The sequence below is a fragment of the Mytilus californianus genome, unplaced genomic scaffold, assembly GCF_021869535.1.
Source record: "Mytilus californianus isolate M0D057914Y unplaced genomic scaffold, xbMytCali1.0.p SCAF_7, whole genome shotgun sequence".
NCBI classification, from domain to species: domain Eukaryota; kingdom Metazoa; phylum Mollusca; class Bivalvia; order Mytilida; family Mytilidae; genus Mytilus; species Mytilus californianus.
The window spans coordinates 115,314,895-115,326,186 of NW_026262723.1; positions in this window are offsets into that span (position 1 = coordinate 115,314,895).

An 11,292-nucleotide genomic window follows, 5' to 3' on the forward strand; every position below is an offset into this window, starting at 1 on the left:
TTTAGTTCCCTGTGTAGTGTTTTGTGAAACTTTTTTTCTTGGTCAATTACTGTCGGCTCTCATTTATAGATTAAGGAAATGGTGTTTAATTGTTAATACAGTTTTCCCTATGGCCTTGAGCAGATACCAACAAAAAATGTTACGCAACTGAGTAAGGGTCTTTAGAAACAAATTTGAGCAAAATAGAAATAAGCAAGTGATGTGATTTTATTTAGAAGAGAGGCGAAAAGTACCAAAGGATAATCAAACTCACAATTCGAATTGAACTGAAAATGCCATGGCAAAATTACGAAAAACGACTAAAAAATAAAGGCGATAGTCATAATTCGATTAAGCAAAAACAAATCCGGGTAGCAAACTAAAACCGAGGGAAACACATCAACTATAAGAGAAAAACAACGGAACAACAGAAACACTGAACTACAACAAAAGCAAACGCCAACATACATAGAAACGGACTGTCTGAAACAACTGCCATATTCCTGACTTGGAACAGGACATTTTAAGAAAAAATGGTGGGTTGAACCTGGTTTAATGGCTAGCCAAACCTCCCGCTTACATGGCAATAATAAAAATACCGCTAAAATGACAACATTTCGTGACAGGAATACAGTACAAACAAACGCAAGAACATTCAGCACAGAGAAATACATAAATAAATAATATAGTAGTACATTACAACATGTAAACCGTAGAATAACACCTCCCATGAATTTACGACAGCACACCAGGACTCTACAAACGAAATATAAACTGCGCGTCACATGAATGGATCAACGTCACAAAAAGTGACGCATTTTTTGTGACGTTTATATTATCAGAGGTAAATTTCGAAAAAAAAAATAGACTGAGCAACACAAACCCCACCAAAAATTGGGTATGACCTCATGTGTTGTGGAAGGGTAAGAAGATCCTGCTCGACATATTGCACCCGTTTTGTGGCTCATATAAGTACAAGCCCGGTGAAAAATCTAATTCGGTACGTCACATTTCGAGGCAAAAGAAGGACGGGATTGTGGCTACGACGAGAAACACATTCGTCAACATCCGTAAAACAGATATTCTATAACGGGCAAACACGCGTGATGGCGTCCGGAAAAAGTACAAGGAGATGATTTAAACTTCACCACTTGGAACTCTTGTATACAAAGCTTTTTGATAGGCATCTACACCCAATCAGGAAATCATGATAGGACCTGCAAGCCCTGGAATATCGTATCAATAAACTCATCATAGATACCAAGATTAAAATTGTATACGCTAGACGCTCTTTTCGTCTACAAAAGACTCATCAGCGACACTCAAATAAAAAAAAATTAAAAGGCCTAAGTTGAAGAGCATTGAGGACTGGAATTTATATACTCCTTATATAGGTTCAACATAATCACTAAACTTTTAATTATTTAGTGAGAAGAACTGATCTATTTAGCGGACTATGAAGTTAAAGGATACTGATAACTCCTTTTAATTCTCACGAAGAAGCTCCCGTATGAAGTATGCCTCTTATGGAAAAAGGAACAAGTAGTCTAAAAGAGGATCACTGTTGATTCCCATGGGAATGTCGATTATCTTGATTATGTCAGTTTTAGAGATTTTTTTCGTTTGAATCAGAGTGGCTTTTAACAAAATACGATGTATCCCCCCCCCCCCCCCCCCCAAATAACAACAAGCAAGACACTTGTAACTATGTTGGCCGTTCTTTTTTTTAAACAAAGCAGAACCAATTCTTCTAACTTGTCATTTAGTTTCGAATTAGGAATACGTGTGTTATGAGTAGATAAGTCGAATGTTTTAATAATATTGCAAGAGGAAAGAGACTTAGATTGATTGTATGAACTCTACAGTTTTTGGATGGTTTTTTTTTTGTATTCATTAAACCAGGTTTAATCCACCAGTTTTTACATAAGAAAATGCCTGTACCAAGTCAGGAATATGACAGTTGTTATCCATTCGTTTGATGTGTTTGAGCTTTTGATTTCGCCATTTGATTAGGGACTTTCCGATTTGAATTTTCCTCGGAGTTAGGTATTTTTGTTAATTTACTTTTTTCTGATTCACATCGCCTCTATAGTAGGTAGTAACACAATAACTATGACACCCAGGTTTGATTGCTGATAATAATTGATATTCATTGATAAGAGGTTTCGTGGAGCACCTGGACCAGCAATATAACGTTGTTTGCAGGGAAACTTTTAAAATGTCAAAACTACATCAATTTTTCTGTTACTATGAAAGAATTCGTCAAAGAGAAATTATTTCATGATTTTAGATACTAGTATTAGAATATAGATAAAATTATTGTATAAATATTTCTATAAAATATTTTGTTTTAACAATTAAAGAAATTGAAAAAATAGACTAATGAATTGAAACCACTTCTTAAATTTGATTCATTCAAAGCGGTTTTTTTGGACTTACCCGTCATCGGGAGCGCTCAAATTTAAAACATTTTAAAACCTAGAATTCACAAATACTTAAAATTGAGAGTGAAAACGAGGAATGTGTCAAAGAGACAACAATCCGACCAAAGAGCAGAAAACAGCCCATGGCCACCAACGGGTCTTCAACACAGCGATAAAATCCCGCACCTGGAGGTAGCCTTCAGCTGGCCCCTACATAAGATGTGTACTAGTTCAGAGAAAATGGACGTCACACTAAACTCCGAAACGTGTAGATGAACCAAAATTAACAAAAAACATACAATACTTACAAAGACCAGAGGTTCCTGATTTGGGACAGGCGCAAAAATGCGGCAGGGTTAAACATGTTTTGTGAGATCTCAACCCTCCTCCTATACCTCAAGCCAATGTAGAATAAACAAACACATATCAATACGCACAGTAAAACTCAGTTTAAAGGCATTCCGAGTCCGATGTTAGAATAAGAAGCAGAAGAAACTAAGCAAAATGACAATGATAACATAAATTAACAAAGGATTACTGACATGCCAGCTCTAGACCTCAATTAAACTGATTGAAAGATTATGTTTCATCATATGAAAATCAAGCACAACCTCTCCCGTTAGGGGTTTAGTATCATACCATCATAAAATATATAAGAAGAACATAACCCGTGTCATGCCAACAATGAGTAGCTCTAGGACTGGAAAGGATTTAAACTGAATAACAAAATCCACTTAAGGTCAGCTTTGCTTGAGGGTTTTGAAATCCTAGTAGGTAATGGTTCAATGCGTATACCATTATTGAAATAAATAAGTCTTATTCTAAAAACTATTATATTCATTATAATGTATTAAGCTGCATATTGCATGAGATAAATCGTTTGGTTACACCTTAAAACAATTCATGAATTCATCCACTGTCACAGTGTTTGCATATCAATATCAAATTAATGAAACTATTTTATTTATATGAGAAGTCCTAGAACATTAGAGGTCAGTTTTGTATACAAACATCATAAAGAAGGTTCATATTTGTTTTCACATTTTAAAATATATCCCTCCTTTCGACGGTTGAATGTCCACTGGACGTTTAGCATTCATGTATTTACTAATACCTCATGGAGTTCCATTGGGAATATATGAAGACGTTACTAGAGTTCTTTACTCTTTAAAAGTTTTCTTTTCCGCATTTAATATAATACTACTTATTTACTGTACGTTACAAAAAATATATCTCCTGCATAACATTAATCACTTCAACGACTCACTACAACCGTTAATTATTTCTGAAAAGACAAAAACACCTTGAATTGTTTTTTTTTTTTATGGCAAATCATTGAAAAATACTTTTCTTCTGTATTTAATTATAAAGCATTTCCTAGAATTAATACCGAATGCAGATTCATGCAAATTTTCTTTTTACGGAGAGACATAAATGAGGAAATCAGACAATGGAATGCTGATGTTTATATATGCATAAATACATTGATGTATATTTGATTATCGGGATTGTTTAAATGAAAAAGAATGCGGTAGCAATTGTCTAATACACAGCTGATGTATTAATTAACCTTTCTCAACTGTTTGTGTAGTTCACCAACATAGGATGTAACTTTAAAGAAATAACATCTAAATGCGCAGTAGTTCTTTGAGTCAAAATATTCTTATTCATTTTAAACTTTATAAGTTAAAGCCATCTCTTCGAAAGTTTTGCGGACAAGATCATGATAATGAGTCATAGCTTTGTTACTGATGACCAATGATGTGTTCCATTTTTTGCAGATATGTTCCATTTATCGCATAGATCTTCCATTTGTCATGGATATGTTCAATTTGTCGAAGTCAAAATGTCATTCTCCTTTTACGACATGGTTGAATGCGAATTTTCACCAGATGGTCATGAGCAACACGAGTGACACTAATGAAGCAAGCACCGATAACTCTTCAGGAACGACTAAGTTCAAGCAGGATTTTGGTGCGTTTACGATGCTGAATAGTCTTTCAATTGCTGTGTAGTGTTTTGAGGAACTTTGTGTTTTTTCGTTTGGTCAATGTGTTTCTGTCTCTTTATTATTTATTGGTTTATTGGTTGGTATGTTCCAAATAAATTTGCGAGTAAAGAACATAAGTACTTGCTGTTGTCACTTCTTTCTATATAGAATAGATGGTGTTTGATGGTCAATACAAGTTACCCTATGACATTCAACAAGGACCAAAAGTGATTGGGTCCTTAGAAACAAGTAGGTTCCCGAAAATTAAACTTTTGCCCTAAACTTTTATGATAACAATAAACGTTATACGAAAAGATATGTAAAATTGATAGACTACAATAAAATTAACAAATTCTGATGCATTACAAAAGCAAGGATGTCATTATGACGTCATAATTGTGCACTCTTATATTAGAAATTACGGCATAGAAAAACTCACCAACAATGCCAGGTTTCCAATTCGAAGGCCAGACGCGCATTTAGTATAAAAAAGACTCATAATGGCGATCGAATCGAAATTGGCTTGCAGTCAATTCAGTACAGTTCAGTAGTTTTTCAGTATGATGATTATGTATACAGATATAAGAAGATGTGGTATGAGTGCAAATGAAACAACTCTCCATCCAAGTCACAATTTGTAAAAGTAAATCATTATAGGTCAAAGTACGGCCTTCAACACGGAGCCTTGGCTCACACTAAACAGAAAGCTATAAAGGGCCTCAAAAATGACGAGTGAAAAACCATTCAAACATGAAAACCAACGGTCTAATCTATATAAAAAAGGAGAAACGAGAAACACTTATGAACCACATCAACAAACGACAACCACTGAACATCAGGTTCCTGACTTAGGACAGGTGCCAACAAATGCAACGGGTTTAAACGTTTTAACAGGCGTCAACCTTCACCCTTACCTGAAACAATAGTGTAACATCATAACATAGAAAGACACACTGGTACATAATATCTACTGAACAGTCTGAACATAGACTGAACAGATCTTAATTGACTGCAAGTGAGTTGTCTGACCTGTTCTGCTTTAACCGCAGTTGATAGATCTGAAAATTGACGGAAAGTCTGAAAAAGATTTAAATATATATTGTTCATACTTTTAAGAGGTGTTCAGATCAAAAAGACTGTTTCAGATCAAAATTGGTTTACTGATGTAGTTAATCTAAATTTGCATTTGTTAGATCGTAAATATTGGTTTTCATGCGTCCGATGCGCTTTTCTAGATTTTCCTTCATCAGGAACTATAACATACTCGACCCAAACGATTACGCTACAAAACACAGCAAGGAACATATATCTCATTTCATTATATTAATTCATTTTATTCAGAAGGCAGCGACGAGTATGAATTTCATTGTGTTATTTACCTGAGCATAGCTGTTAGTTTCTATTAGTCCTGAATTAAGACATAGTTGAGTACATAATTTTTCATGCCTTTAGACATAAGGAATATAAATATTACTATTAAACTAATATTTTGATAAAGTATTCTGTTATCATCAGTGTTGTGAGCGTTAAGTAACGCGGCAATACCAAGGTTTAAACGTGACGTCGTTCCCGGAAAATTTGACTGTTGCCGATTTAGCGTTACGAAATTCCGCCAACATGTGGTATTCGAATAACATCTTTGTTTTCTAGCTTGTTATATATCCTACATTTCTTTAGTTACTTGTATTTACATACTTAATATTGATAAATCAGTGTCGAGACGTATGAAATCATGCTTGCTTTCTTTATAATCCAATATTTACGTATGTATTTACAGTGATTTATATGATTAACCTTGACCGGTAGCGACCTATTTTCTTACACGCAAGGATAAGGCGTGCTAAGAACTATAAAAAGGGGATTTCGGACCGGCAAAACGAATTTGAACTCATCTTTACAGAAACTTAATAGGTAAATACTACACGCACGAAAATCACAGAAACCCGTTAAACATATTTTACTTTCATTCTTTGTAGTAATTTATAGTTATAATAATAATTTCTATTTCTTGAAATATTAGTTTAGTTGTTGTTTTATTTAGAAAACCTGGCAAAGGTATTTCAACTATTGAATAGAATAAATATCTAGAGACTAAAGGTATTGTAAGAAAGATTGAGAACAATCTTTACACAGGTGGCAGCGAAATTAGTTTTTATAAAGAAAATTTTAAGAATCTACGTGAATATTGTTTTTAGGCACGCAATTAATAAGTAAAAATATTTTTAAATTGTTACTGTCCATATCTGTTTATACACTTAAAAAACTGAACTTAATAAAAAAGGACACTTCAACAAAAGGTGTAAAAAAAGAAAAGTACAGTTGGTGAGATTAATTAAGTATATATTTAAGTAATTTTAAATTCAACAAGGATAAATTCTAATCCAACTTGAAGGAAAATATTTATTGATTTTAAATATATATCAACAAGGATAAATATAAATCCAAGTTGAAAAGAAATAATATAGTTAATCAAAATCTATGTCAACAAGGATAAATTTTAATTCAAGTTGAAATAAAATAGTTATGGGGTATACATCAACAAAGATAAATTCTAATCTAAGTTGAATGTTAAAATAGAAAAATATCTTAAGTCAAATTTCAACAAGGATAAAATAAAATCCAAGTTGAGCTATATTAATATTGAATACTATATTCAACAAGGATAAACTGTAATCCAATTTGAGTTTTAAATTGAGGAGTTGTAATAGGGACTAGTTGTAAAATTTAAAGTCTCTTTCGAAGTTGTAAATTAAATAGTACATTTCACAAGATAAAGTTTTTACAACAAGAATAAATTTAAAGTTAAGTTGTAGTTGTATTTCAATAAGGTCAAAGTTGAACGTCTATAGTCTATTTCAAATTTGTAACTTATACAGTCTTTTTCACAAAGAAAGGATAGATTCATAATTTAAATGGTGATTTAAAAGTAAGGACATAGGAAATTCTTTATCAATTTTAACAAGGATAAAAAGTAATCTAAGTTGAATAATTCTGAAAAAGTACAAGATTAACAAGGATAAAATTTAATCCAAGTTAATTGGTAAATCGAAACTCTTGATTCCATTTAGCAGTCAAAATTAAGATGTATAATTTGAGAAATAGACAACCTATTGTGTCTACGGGATCAATGTCTTTAGAAAAGGGAAGAGGAACTGGAATAAACCCACCAAGTTTAGCATTTCCCAACCATGCTTTATCATCTGTGAATATTGAGGCTCATTTTTCAGGGGATCTTAGAAACTCTCATGATCATTTTACTGCAAGATTTGTCCCGGACTTTAATCAAGGGGAGACAATAAATAAGTACCCAAATATATTGCCTACTTCAATTTATAAGGGAGAAAGGGAGATAGCTCCTTTGACTGGTCGAAGTTCTCGTACAATAGATCAATTTGTCAACTTACCTGCTATAAGTCAAGAAATTGAGAATAACTCCAATCCGTTCCTGGTTCCAACCCAAAGTAGAAGTAATGGCGCTTTAATTTCAAGATCAAACTCTGATAGTGATGAGCTCATACAATTAAGAAGACAATTAGATGCCGTAAAAATGAAAATTTTGAATTAAAGCGAACAGCCCAACAAAACAGCCTGCCTATACCAAGTTCAAGTCAAAATAACCCTAATCAAAATCTGGTCAACACAATTACCCAGTCAACAGAGTATATAGAGCCGAATGTATATGCTGGTACCCATAGCCATGTAAACCAGGATATTGGTAGCAGCAATATTTCACAGAATCCAGTTCTTAACAAGAACTTGTATACTCATAGTCAATTGTGAGCAACACCTATCCTCATAATACAATGCAAAGAAGTAACTATTCGCAAAATACAGTAAAGAATAGCCGATATATATAGATTCAAGCCTCGAACAGTAATTTTTCACAGTATCCAGTTCCAAATAGAAATTTCCAACAATATCAACCAATTGAGCAACCAATCACAGAGCCAAACTTGTTACCAATGCAGCATCCCAGTGGACCACAGTATATCAATACATCAGAAGTTCCAAGATTTAATGATAATGGACGCAGAACGAGAGTGCTATTCTATAACGGAAAGGATCCATATAACGCATATGTGATGCAATTTGAAATGATAGCGGAAATGAACAAATAGACCCCATCAACCAAGGCCATAGAACTGGTTACAGCCCCCCTCAAGGATGAAGCAATGGTCTATGCTTCATTCCTTACACCAGAGACAAAGATAACATATTCAGTACTTTGTGCAGCTATGTCCAATAGATTCGGAGACCATGGGTATCCTGAAACTTACAGACAAGAGCTCCATACTTTGAGAAAGCAAAATTAAGAGACAATCTAAGAGTATGCTTCAAGGGTCGAGATGTTAGTCAGGAAGTCTTTCCCCACAATTGACACAGCAATACACAGTACACTGAGTGTGGAGTATTTGCTTAGAGGATTGCCAGACCAGAGTATTGCTATTGAACTACTGACTGGCAAGAAATTTGGTAGTTTGCTGAGGCCGGAAGAACTTGACAACAAGAGGGATTACAGAGGTGGAAGTTAGTTTGGAAAGTGAAACCTTCAAATGGCCAGTTTATGTAGCACCCATTGGAGATACCGTGTTATTAGGTTGTGACATAATTGATGAAATGAACATCACAATCAATCCTAAGCAAGGCTTACAGGTTAATGGTCAGTGGATTGAATGTGAGACTAAGAGACAAACTGATGGAGTAGTCAGAGTCGGAGTAAAGGAGTAAATGGGTTTATCATTGACAAAGAAGCGGAAAGAAGTGATTTCCTGTCAACCAGAGATTCAATGGTAGAGCTGGTAATGAAGATGACAGAAAACCCATGGTAGCAAGTACGCAGGACATGCATGTATGCATAGGAAATATTACAAGTGCAAGGTATAAGGGTACACAGACGGACAAGGTCGATGTCCAGATGTTGCCTGAACTGTTGCAACAAATTACAGAAGAAAATGTAAATGGTACAGAAGAAAACGTTAATGTTACAGAAGAAACTGTTAATGTTACAGAAGAAAATGTTAATGTTACAGAAGAAAACGTTAATGTTACAGAAGAAATTGTAAATGTTACAGAAGAAAACGTTAATATTACAGAAGAAACTGTTAATGTTACAGAAGAAAATGTTAATGCTACAGAAGAAAACGTTAATATTACAGAAGAAATTGTAAATGTTACAGAAGAACATGTAAATGTTACAGAAGAAAATGTAATTATTACAGAAGAAATTGTGAATGTTCCAGTAACAGAAGAAAGTGAAAATGTTCCAGTTATCGAAGAAACTGTAAATGTTTCAGTTACAAAAGAAGATGGGAACATGTTCTGTCAGGAAGAAAAAAAAAGTCAATTGAAAGAAAGTTTCTGTGAAACAGATTTAGACCAAACTAAGAATGAACTTAAGAATGAAAAACAGGTAACTCAAGACACACAAAAAGATTGGAAGAAAAGGAAGAAAAGAGCAGAAGAGGACACAAAAAGAGAAAAGTGCAGAAGAGGACACAGAAAGAGAAAAGAACAGAAGAGTATACAGAAAGAAAGACAAAAAGAGACGAACCGATAATACAGTGATGTTATTGGACAAAAAAGACGTTGAAAATTTAAAAAACATTTTATTATATTGAAAAGACACAAAACTACAAATCTGTTGACATTATTTATTTATTTATATGTATATTGTTTTATATGCCATTGGTTCATTTAAGCATGATACGTGGCTTGAATCGTGATATCAGATTATTCGTGATCTAGTTAGGAAATTGACAAATACAAAATTTTATTTTGAAACCTGGCAAAAGTATTTCAACTATTGAAAAGAATAAATATCTAGAGACTAAAGGTATTGTATGAAAGATTGAGAACAATCTTTACAATCAGTATAGGGAAATGAATATATAAATTCATGAATGAAAATAACATTTTATAAATTTGATGCATCCGCAGCGCTTTTCTTAATCTTCAGGAACGCTCAAATCAACTTTCCCTGGTGAAGTTACAATGTCTCGCCTGCTTAATTGACCATGATTACTTTTATGTTAAAAGTCTTAAGGATAAGGTTTTACTACAAGTATCACATACCCGTAATATTATCAATGATCCATAAAAAATTAGGTCAAGATCAGACAAATCCTGCAAAATAGCTTACAATCATTCCATATACAAAATATAGTTGATCTATTGTTTATAGTATCAATGAAACAGACCAAACCATGACAATAAGGTGAAGGCAAGCTGATACATGGGATACAGACATGTATATCGTACAATCATTCTGTGCACCAAATATAGTTAACCTATTAATTATAGTATCTAAGAAACAGACTTAACCAGGAAAACGAAAAATTGACCAATGATTAAATGAGGTCAAGGTTAGATGAACCCAGTCAGTCAAACTTACAATCATCTCATACATCCAATGTTGACCTATTACTTACAGTATCTGAGAAAAGGATCAAACTACGCAAAATTAACCATGGAATTGAGGTCAAGGATAATGGACATATAACAGACAAAATATTCATAGCATAAGGCATCTGTATACATGGTATGAAGAACCAAGGTATTCTACCATCTGAGTTATAAAGCTTTCTACAAATAGTTTACGCCGCTGTCGCCGCAACCGTATTGTAATCCTTATGTCTCGCATTCAGGCGAGATAAAAACTATACTCTTTTATTACAATGTATATGAAGCTATGTATTGTATGAAATACAATGTAAATATAAAAATAAGAAGATGTGGTATGATTGCCAACGAGACAACTCTCCACAAGAAACCAAATGACATAGACGTTAACAACTATAGGTCACCGTACGACCTTCAACAATGAGCAAAACCGATACCGCTTAGTCAGCTATAAAACAGCGTTTAACAGTTTATGAATAAATACACGGTATTAGAAGATTG